The sequence below is a fragment of the Sparus aurata genome, chromosome 16, assembly GCF_900880675.1.
Source record: "Sparus aurata chromosome 16, fSpaAur1.1, whole genome shotgun sequence".
Classification (NCBI taxonomy): domain Eukaryota; kingdom Metazoa; phylum Chordata; class Actinopteri; order Spariformes; family Sparidae; genus Sparus; species Sparus aurata.
In genome coordinates, this window is record NC_044202.1 from 16,049,681 (window position 1) to 16,061,653 (window position 11,973).

Consider the following 11,973-nt stretch of genomic DNA (forward strand, 5'->3'; position numbering starts at 1 on the left):
AGGCAAAATGCCAGCGTGGCTGTGTTGTTAGTGATAGTTTAACACTGCAGGGATCAGTGTTACAAAAAGGGTTATGGCCATCTGCTGAAAGACGCATGTACGTGCTTTGATGTGATTTGTTTGCAGGACTTGTCAATGCTTGCTGTCTGCAGACTTACGGGTTTGTTGCTGGGTGTTAAACGCATTGCAGGAACATTCATGTTGGACAAAAAGAGCTGCTCATTCCTTGTGTAAAGATAAGATAGAACTTTAATAATCCTAAAGGAAATGACATCTTGACCATGAAAAAGAAGCGAGAAAAACAAAACAGAACTATCGGAGCCACAAAGTACCAAAAAGTAACACAGCCTCCTACTTTTATTAATTAGAATTAAGGACAAGTATGAAAATATAGAAGAAAAAACAACAACATGACAAATAGACGTAAGCTGCCACCAAGGACGGATAACGTCTATTCACTAGAAAGTAATGAGAGACGTCTCCTGCTGCAGTCCAAACTTTTTTCCATAAGCTTACATAGTGAAAGAAGCGTCTTTTCACACTTTTTTTAACGTTACAACTAGGGCTGTCAAACAATTCATTTTTTTAATCACGATTAATCGCATTTTGTCCATAGTTAACTCGCGATTAATCGCAAATTAATCGCAATTTTTTTGGCACATTTTTTTCTGTTCTAAATGTACCTTAATGTATTTTTGTTCATGTTCTTAATACTTTTAACAAAATGCATCTGCCATGTGTTTGGCTTGCAAATTATATTTGAGACTCGACGTACTTTAATGGTAACTCATGTCATGTCGACAGTACGTGCAGATAACTTTTGTCCTATCAACCAAACCATCTGGCAGTGTTTTGAAAGTGAATTTGCCATTCGTAAGTCCTTTCTCCATTTACTTTCGCTTTCGCTTTTCAGTCCACCGTGTTTTTCCCGAACGCCAACCCTGCTTCTTCTTCTTCTGATTCCCTTTCTTTTTCTTCTGCCGCCCTCCGGATCAAGACTACAGGTGCCATTGACGGCCGTAAATCATACAATGCGCGTTTCTTTTTTTTTTTAATACCAAGTGTTAATCATGCGTTAAAAAAAATTAACGGCGTTAAGAGGATGTTGCGTTAACGCAATATTAACGCGTTAACTTTGACAGCCCTAGTTACAACCCTTCGTTTCACCATTTGGTCCAATAACATTTGGCCACAGGATTCAGTCACTGTAATCCCTATCAAACTGGCCAGGCACAAGACCGGAAGTTATCTAATAATGTTTTTAATCTCCCTACAAGCTCTGTAGATGTTTTGGGTTTTTTTTTGTTTTTGTAATTATCAATATGTGTATTTTTTGGAGTGATGCAGCTTTGGAGCAATTTTTGGCGGTTTTCGTTTCAATGGGACCTTTTGTGGATGATGGGTCCAGGATAATCAAAACAATGGCATGGCAACCAGTAAAGGACGCTAATGAGTGAACCAAAATAATTTATTTTTTCTAGGAGTGAAGATCACAGTGCAGCAGTTAAACCATTTGCTCGTATTAAACTTTGTTGTGAAGAGTTTGTGGAGTTAATGCAAGATTTTTACATTTTACAAAAGCAGTCAGAGGAAGTTGAGGATGGCACGTCACTGAGCTGTCTGTTGATTTCTACCTTGTCATGTTGCCTTTTTTTAGATACACATGACCTCCTCGTCCTCGACCTAAGCTCCAATGGTAAATTAAACTGAAAATTCCAGTAAACAATACAAGGTCCACTCTTGCACATTTTGCATATGTTGTGTAATCAAAGCTGACCACTGCCGTATTTGACCCTGACACAAATCCTTCAGGATTAGGGTCAAGGTCTCAGATCAGGTTTTGTTGTCAAGCATGTAAGTCAAAGATTTGCTGTTCAGAGTGAGGATTAAGAATACATTTGACATTCAGCCCAAGGCATCATTGTCAGGTCTAAAATAAACTGACACTAATGCAACATCATTGCTCGATTGTACCATCATTTATGCATAAAAGCAGCCTAATCTCGCGGAGCCTTGTAGATTAATAATGCATTTTTTTAGTTTTACTGTATATTCATGAGTCACTTTGCTTTTCTTCCAAAGACAAACAAATCCGTGTCCGCCCCGACCAGGATTCCATTCCGACAAGCTTGACCTTCTCCCACCGTCTGATGACTTGAATCATTGTCAAATTAGAGGGGTCAGGTTAAATTATGCAATGGAGGGAGAGTGGTACTTGCCATCTGTCAGATGAGGTTATTTCATTAGGAGACAGGGCGTCTCTGGCTGCCAGGGTCTGGCACAGCGTAGGATGCCTCCGCTGTTACATTCAGCATTCGTAGCTGCACAGAGGTGAAGTCCCTCTGCGGCCGGGGGACCACCATGGGGCCTCATTTTGGTAAAAAAAATAAATAAGGTTTGAAAAATGTTGTACAGCAGTTAATGGTGAGAGACAAATTACTATTTTGATTACATTCGTTAAACCGACCCAGTCACACATCACAAAGTGTAATAGCTAGTATTGGTCCACAGCACAAGAAGTATTAGTTTCACAGTAATGGCTATAACATTTCTGCCTGTTCTTTTCTGTTGTTCAGCTTCCATCTCACATGACCGTCAAGTTTCCGTTTGTGAAACCAAGAAAATGACGGACATTTCTTTCATTCTCCCTGGAAAATGCAATACTTTTCCATCATTTCTCCATTGAAATGTATTTTGACATATTTCTCGTGAGAAATATGCGTTTAATCTTCATAAGCTTCGCTCAGTGTTGCGTGTATGATCTCAAGTCTGTTAGTTATTACGAAGACTTGAAGAAATGTTAAAAATATGCAAAAAAAAAAACTAAACTTCATGCCATGTCATAATTGGAATCTTACTCATTTAATGTTGTGCACTGAGAATAAAACAAAGTTTGGCAGTCAAATGACATGGACGCAAGAGGACAGAAAAGAAAAGGGCAGGCAAAAAGTAAGCATCTCACATTTTTAGAGCCACCACTGTCAAATGGTGCGTATTACTGTGCATAACATGTGCACGCAGGCCTGCAAACTTGGTAATGCTGAGTTATGTTGTATCTGCACACTAGATGAGATTTTGAGCTCCTTTCATGCTCTTTGTTCATAGAAAGCACCGTAAAACCTCAAAAGATTTCAACATATTTAAAAACTTGATTCGCATCCAGTGATGTCTCAGCGTTTAACCTTCCTTTGGCAAGCTGAGAGAGAGAGAGAGAGGAGTGCCTCAGGGCTACAGTCTAATAATAGTCATGTAACGTTCCTCTTCGGGAAAATCCACTCTGGGCTGATTATCAGTGTGATCCACTCTGCTAGTGAAAGTGCTGCAGTCAAAGTGGCACTGCCAGCGCGAGGTTGTGCCAATATCCAACTCTGCGACCTGGTGCTAGAGTTCATACGTGAGGATGTTCTTAGTCTTTTATAACCTGCGAGGACCTGTTCATAGTAGTATCTGTTTATAGCGAGGCTTGAGGCGCTGCTTAATTCCTGACCCTCTTGGACCCACATGTTGGAGGCTTGGATACTGTTTTTTTTCCCCACTTCATTAAAAGGGGCTCAAAAGAACTATCGCACGCACAGGGTGGTCAGGCTAAGCAGAGCGAGTGGATTCAATGAACTACAGGCGTTTGTCTGCACATCGGTCTCATATTTAGATCCTAATGTTCAGGGTTGCAGCTGCCGTTGAACAACACTCAGGTCATGCATTCTGTGTTTTGAGTTTTTAAGTGACCTGGGGAATGAATAAAAGAGTAGGGAGGGTATTAATATGCTTGTAAACTGCTTTTTTACCCCTCAGTGCAAAAAAATATTTCACACACTAGTTAATTCATTAGTGTTAGGCAGAAAGATTATTCAGAATTTGTTTTTTGGCAGTTGAAAGAAGGGTGTGAAACAGCATTTAGACCTTCATATCGTGCAGTAAATGTATTTCCAATTAACTGAATTAATAAAAAAAAAATAATGAAGGGTGTGAGGGTGCTTTTGGGCAACAGGATTCATCAGCTCATTAGCCCTGCTCCTGCTAAGGGACTGAGCCAGTCGAGTCAGTTCTGTCCTCCAGATATCCAGCACTGAAGTGTATCACACAGGGTTTAGCTGCTTCCCATTCATGAGGTTGCGCACCAGTTCACAAGACACACCAACAGAGGGCAGCGTGATGAAGTGTCCAGGTCAGAGGCAACACCACAGCCCTCTGAAGGGAGGCTCTGCAGACACACACACACACGTAATTCATTTAGAAAATAAACCTCTTATTGCCTGAGATACTTTTACCTCAAACTCATGACTCACACTCTTTTAAACACTCGATGTGGGACATATAGGCCTATCTTAGGAAAATGTGGAAATCGCTTATTTCTGTTGAGCAAAGAAAAATTGTGTGAAGGGTGAAGAGGGAAACTAGAGTAATGCATTTCAGTCTTTCCCTCCTGCTATACAGTAAATGGCCTGGTGATTCATGACGCATACTTGACTGTGTGTGTGTGTCAGTTTATGATGGAGAGCTGAAAGAACTCTGCCCACTCATCTCTGATCACAGATATTGGTGAAAAAGCCACTGGTAGATTTTTGGTAGATGGCGATTGTGATGGATTTACAGGTGCGCAACGTCGAAGCCTAATCACTGATTCTCATACTCCATATGTAAAACAAACTGTGGTTTCATTTTTGAAATGACCAACGTTAACACAAGACTTTTTAATTTGTAGTAAACATGCTGAAACCTGCAGTTTTAAATGATTACCTGACTCGGTTACCTCTGAACCTCAAACAGTTTGTTGAAAGGTTTTGCTTCTGTCACTTTTTTTCCCTTACTGTGGACTCATCCTGCGCATGGAAATAGCACAGCCAAGACACAGTGAGAGGCCACAATTGGCTTTTGTGCAGAATAACACACTTATAATGCCATAAGTCGTAAGAAAAAAATGCAACCTGAATTTCTTTGATAATTTTATTAGACTTGACCAATTGACTTAACGTGACCAATACTGGGAAAATGTCATTTGGCCAGAGCAACAAAAATTTGAATAACAACAAACTGGAATGAACCACGGTATTCCATTAACGCCACAGATTCATTGCAAAAGTCATATAACAAGGCATTTTCATAGCAAAGACAATAAATAAATAAATAATATAAGTTGCTCTGTCCAAGAGTTCTTTCCCCTTCTACTGACAAACATCAAAGTGGTTAGGTAAAGGATCTATTTAGGGAGCAACAAAATACAGCAAGGAGGGGAAAAAAAGAGAGAAAGCAGTTAAAATGGTTAATTAACTTTATCAGCCTGGCTGTTCGTATCCCGGTTTCCAGGTCAGTTCGGATTTGTCTCACTAACCCATGCACAAAGAGGCATGCCCATCTAACACATTACACACGACAGGTTGACCCAAAACTCAGTTATAGGCCATCAGACTTTCGTCAAAACACAGCATTAGCCTTACAGAACATGAGAAAAGTGCTCATATGGCAGTGTTGCACAAGGACATCAAATAGGGAGAGACTTCAATACTAATGACGAAATCCTCTCTCCTTAGCAGAAAACCATTGAGTCATCCACGTATGAAACATATAATAGAATATCAGATTGAGGTGGCCTTCAGATCACTTTTAAATGACCTATTAAAGATGTCACATGCAATGAGGGCTTGAAAAAGGCTCATGGCTTTGAGAGGAATTATATCCAAAGCTGTCTCCGGTTGACAGGTGGAAGTGTAGAGATTAATCGCTCGTGTCTTTGTTCTCTGTAAGAGGTGCCAGTGTAGATGCCCGGGAGGGTTTCCTCCAGCTGTCCGAGCTGAAAAGGAGTTAAAAGGCAGCGTTCCCATGCTGCTCCGACAGAGATGGAAACGTGACTCCAGGTATCCCGCAAAAATGGAGCCTGTTTATCATGTTTCCCCGTTGGGAGGCTTCATTTTCTGTCGAAGGAAGGGAGTAAAAGCAGCGGGGAAGACAGTGACAGAGGGCTGATGCAGAAGGAGGCAGATGATTGAAAGGGAATTGGAGGGAAAATGGGGTGTGGAGAAGTTGAAGACGGAGGGAAGAGGAGATGGACGATGGAAGGACAGCGGGATGGAGCTGGAGAAACAGCCTTGTGTGGCAGGCGAACAAAAGAGAGGAAGAGAGTGAGAAGCGGAGAAGGAGGTCAAGACGATTGACAGCCCATCAGGGAAGCATTTTCTGTCCCGGTGTATTAATCCACACCTGCTCACAACCCCGCTGCAGCCCGACACAGGAACCCAAAAAATATCCACTGCAGAATATAAACCTGTCAAATCCACATCAGCCACAGAGCAACACATGCATTACTGCGGTGTGCTGCGCGGTTTCTGACAAGCTTGAAACGCGAAAAGTCATTAAAGACATCTTACAAATTTAGAGACAGATGTTATGCCAGGCAGAGCAGACAATGTAGGAGAAAACGCCGCCTCTTAAGAATGCCGTGAAGGTTATCCGCCTTCTTGTTCATGTGCACATTTCCCCTGTTGGTGTCTTGACTTTGAGGGTAAGTGGATCAGACGTTTTTAATCGCGTCAACGCGGCTTTCCTTTCGCTTTGTCTGAAGACACTCACCTTTTCTCGCAGCATTTGAAATTCGAATGGTGAAACACGGTCACGCTGAACATTTACAGCATAAAGCAGCATGGCGATTATCCACGAGGGGACTCAAGCGTTGTGACAGAAAGAGAGCTTTTTAGAATTAGCTTTTGGACTGCACTGACCTTTTGATCTTGGTTGTCAAAGCTACTGGTTTTTACTTGTTGATCTACCAGTATGTAAAAACCCTCAACTGGCAGCCATGAGGTTTGGATAATGATGAGAGTCACGCACGTTCACCTCCAACTTTTCTCTTTTGCCCCTGGTCTACATGTCCCCCCTTCCTATGTTAGTGACAGCAATCAGTCACCAGTCAAAGCCAGGTGATGCGCTTTGAAGGAGCAGCAGGGTGATGTGAAGGAAGCTGAACTTCCCATAATGGTTGGTGCAGTGTTCATAGGCAGATTGGGTCACAGAAGAGGCCAAAAACCACATGTTCTTGTTCATAAATATTGTAGTGGAGGGCTATAGGTTGAGCCTTACTTATGAAGATGATAAAATAATAATACGAGGCTCCATGGTCAACCGAGAAAGCACACTTTCTATCCTGCTCACATGGTTCATTCTGTGCTTGTACCTTTCACAATAGACCTCAATCACACGAGGGCCATTTTCCTCCAACGTCAAGCTCATCGAGGACGCTTGAATGCCAGGATAATGCAGCGCTACCGTGCTCCAAGTGGAAAGTCGCATGAATGTAGGTAATCTGACACATTGTCATAAAAGATGTGTGCTGGAATTTCCACCTTTCCTGATCGTATCGTATCAAAACAGCATGGTCATTAAGAACAGTGAAGCTTAACTCAACAGAAATGTACATTGTCAATATTTACTTTGGTGACTGGTTTGTAAAATGTCTAAATTTGGATCTCCTGTGGTCTATTGCCTTCCTCAGCCACTGCAGCGTCGTGTTCAAGTGGGCGCATGTCGGAGGAATCGTGGCTTGTATACTCTACACACTGCACTTGCACCTCAAACTGAGACAGACTATGGAAAACATGGCTTGGCATCAATTAATGATAAGCATGTGGACCTTGAGGTAGGTGACCTGGATAAACAGCTGCAGATGAATGGATGGATGGATGGTAAATTAGCCAGATAGCATATTATCCACACATTTCAAAAGCACTGAGATTGTGATTTTTTTTCCAGAGTGGGTGGGGGGGTTCAGCCAAAGTCACCCCTGACTGAACTCTAGATTTAACGGGGCTGTGAGTCCACACAGATGCACTCGCATGATCAGACTCTGTATTTTTCCATATGATCTCACACCGACAAACATAATTGATGCTTCATTTGATGATTTCGCAAGAGTGTGTATTGCTTTTACAGCGGTAAACCAGTAAACTTAGTTAATGTGATTTGATTAAAGCCTACAGACGTAGACAGTTTCAGCACAGCTCGATCTATTCCGCCCTTCAAAGAGAGACAGGGGAAAGCAAAATTCAACGTTATCAGGCTGATGTGGTAAACTACGCCAAAAGGAAAAAGACCTTTGGAAAAACTTCACAGAATAAGACAATGTAAATGACAAAATGTGCTCTTGGTTTTGTGATGATCAGCCCACCTTGAAATGGTAAGTAATTCATTCATATTTTGATATATCCAAAAGTATTCATGTGTAAATTAAACACTAGCCTAGCCTAGCCACACTAAACGGATGAGGTGAAATGGCAGTCCAGGCTGGGCTGACTGACTGTTCTTATTTTCTGTGACTTGGTTTAGCTTCCGCCTCGTTTATGTCGGATAAAAAAACGAAAATATCAAGATGTGAGCTCACCAAAATGTTGAGGATTTCAATTTCAGGAGACAGAGTTAAGAGTTAAGCTTTAGTCAAGGCTAGCTGTGGCTATCTCTAGCTACGTTTACTGGATTTGGCTGTGTAGCTAGCACACTGTAATGTTGGGTTTCAGCTGTTTTCTTGGAAATCCAACGAAAAAAAGGGCATATGGGAGACTAAATGTCAACCAGTCAGATTCTGTTTTTTGGCAAAAGTCTGAATAAATGCATTTTGGTTGTGCAGGGCGGTATGGCTGATTTATGCCAGAGTTGATGGAGGTTTGGCTTAGGTATGTAGATGTAAGTATGGGCACATTCCTCAAACTAATGAGATGTGTGTCAGCTTCAGAGCAGAAGACTGCTCCGTCCCATTCCCGTTCTATAGGGGAAGGTGAGACAGGACCTGAAAGATCTGCTGGCGGTGGATATCTGAGGTTAAGGTAAAAAGCTTTGTTAGTGTGACAAGAGCAGGATGCTTGTTTAAAAGCGAGGTAGGGGCAGTGGGGGGGGCGGGGTGCTTGAGGGGAAAGTTACCTATTAGAGCGACAAGAAGCTTGGGAGTTTGAAGATGAGGGGGGAAAAGGTGCCGAATTAGCTTGTGTCGGGGCAAATTTCATGCTAATAGCTTCTGTGACATTTTGTGTTGTTATTGCTTGTGAAAATGGGAAATTACAAACATGCGTCAAGTTTCCGTCTCAATGCACCCCCTCATTCTTAATGTGAAAAGGTTAATAGACAATATGTAAATTATCCCTGCGGTGAGAGAAAACCCTCATTCATATTCTTCAAGGCTTGATGAAACAGAAATCCATCTTTGTGCGATATTTGTATTCACTAATGTGTCGCTTTGTCATTGAAGGGATTGCACATCTGACAAAATAGCCCGTTGGTGCAGCCTAATGGCTTTAAAACCCCCAAAATGTCTTTGTGTTTACAATGATTGCTTAAAAAAACTCCTTTCATACAGAATAATGTATCACCAGATGCAAATATATTTGCAACAGGAAATAAAATGACCTCTTGGGTTGATCTGCCATCTTTTCAGTTGTAGCGGTGTCTGCACTCTGCCTTTAAAATGAGGACTGAATAAAGTTTGGCGTGCTCGACCTCTGAGCAGGGGCATCTCAAGTTCAGCATGTCAGCTAAGAGCAAGACTTCACCTTCTTATCAGAATTTACTTCTCTCTCTTACTTTTAACTTTGTTTGCTTTGAAAGTCAAAGTAAAAGAAAGATTCACCAGCACCAAGTATCAGCAGAATATTTGTTAAGATTGCAAATTAAGTGTTAATGTGCAGATTAAATGGCTTAATTTGGGGAGAATTTGTATCTTTCCAGAATATATTTATCATTTAAAAGGTCCAGTGCAAAGGATTTAGAAGGATCTATTGGCAAGAAGGAAGTAATTTCACATCTCAGCACATCTGTCCATGAAATCTTAAAATGGAACTATTTAAAAAATGGCTAGGCTGGTTGTTTCCTTCCGATTCCAGACTTAATGCTAAGTAACACTAGCCAGCTCCCACCACCAGGGTCATGAACGTTGTATCGATCTTATTGTTTAACTCTCTGAAAGAGGCTGAACACCATACGGTAACCGTCGAGGCTGAAAAGTGAACGCAGAGGTGCCAAAAGCTGCAGTTTCCCAAATGCTATTTTCAGTGTTTTATGCCCTATATTTACACATTTGAGTGTTTAAATGGTTCATAACCATCCAAAACATTTGGAATAGGTCCAGTAGATCACCTCAGCTAATTGGGCAACTCCAACTGCTGAAGTCAGGTCCACGAAAACAGTTACGTGCTTGTTTTTGGCCCTGAGAACATAATGGAGACAATTCCTGTGGAGGCAGATATTTTGTAAAATAATATGATTTAAAAATAACTTAATTTCCATTTAAGGTTTGATGCTATGCATAATTCAAAGCGTGCATGCTTTGAGTGACAGCTAGCTGCTAGCTATCTGGCTGACTGTCAGCAAACAGTCTTCATTTGGCTGTCATCAGCTTTGCCCCCACTCCACCTCTTTGCCCATTTTTGGAGCAAATAAACAAAGACACAGACACCACAGTGTCTTTGTTAAAATGCCAAACTGTTCCTTTAAATATGTTCACTGAAAGCACTCATTAATATCTGCATTTTATTGTAAGGGCAAACATACAATACACAAGTGTGTGTATAATTTGCCATGGTATACAGTATATTTGACACGATATCTCTCAGCTTCTGTATACACATATATATATATATGTGTGTGTGTGTATATACACATACATACATATATATATGAATATGACATGGGCTAAATTTAGTGCGACTAATATCTTCAAAACGTTAGCGTTTTAGAGAAATGCCAGATCGGTTCAGATTAAGTTTTTAACAAATTCAAGTGAACCAATTTCCTCTGACAACAGAGGTGGCTCATGATTAAACACACATGCACACACACTAAGAGTTATGAAGTTTTTGCATGATCAGAATGCAGGTAAGCCAAGGACACCCTCCTTTCTCTCGCTGGAAATTGAGCTCCTATTACCAGCGCACATATATATCATATAACAACAGAATCGACAACAGTATGCACAGCTCCTGTAGCACCGCTATATGACTGCCTAATTTGGTGAAATATTGCTTGTCAGGCCAAAGTGGATGTTAAGTGTGATCGATTCACCGAGCAACACTAGTGACACTCTCTCACATGAGTAAACACAGCCAGTCTGTCACCAGCATGGCGAGATTTTGGTCGATTATTGCAGTTTTCTGGCTACAGGCAGCCCAACCCATGGTGTCTTCTGATTTTATCCACATTTCAAGATGCGGTATGGGGAAAGAAACATATTATTAGTCATGCAGGTGAGGTGCTGTGGGCCACTTTGTTGAGAGGCAGAGAAACTGCTTGTGGTGACCGATCTGCTGTGAAGCACGGACGGAACGCGCATGACTGAGGGCTGTGATTTAATGCACACATATACACAATATAGCGTGTAACCTTCATCTGCACGTGAGGTGTTTTGTGGGCACAAATAAGGCAGCAGATTGCCCCTCCAATGACTCCCCTGTCCATCCCTCAGCAGATCATCTTATCACAGGTTGTTAATGAGGGTTGAACACAGATTTATGGCTCTGCCTATAAGTATTGATTGCGATAGATTTTACATGATGAATTTCCACACTGTAAAAGCCTTTATGTCAATGCAATTAACATGCCTATGCAAGGGAATGGGTTTAAGCATACAGGAGAGTCCTTGAAGGTGTCATTTATAGAATATGGCCAGGAACTGAAGGTAGCTCAGTAAACCTAGGGAGGCAGCATATCGCCAAAGTTACCAACAACTCCTAATCTTTGCTAGCCATCCTTGGCTGTAGCTAGCTGCCATTAGCTAATTAGCAAATTAGATTAGGGAGTCATTGGGCCCAGCTCGACCCGATGATGGCCGCCTCATGATCATCTGCCAGCTGACTGATGTGTCGGGGGCTAACAGTCAACACTGTTGTTTCTGCACACCTTGTGACAAAATTCTGGATCTAAAATTCTATCTTCATCCCTTTAATAATGACAATAGTGATTCAGTGGTCAAGAATTTTTAAAAAACACACATAATATGCAAAA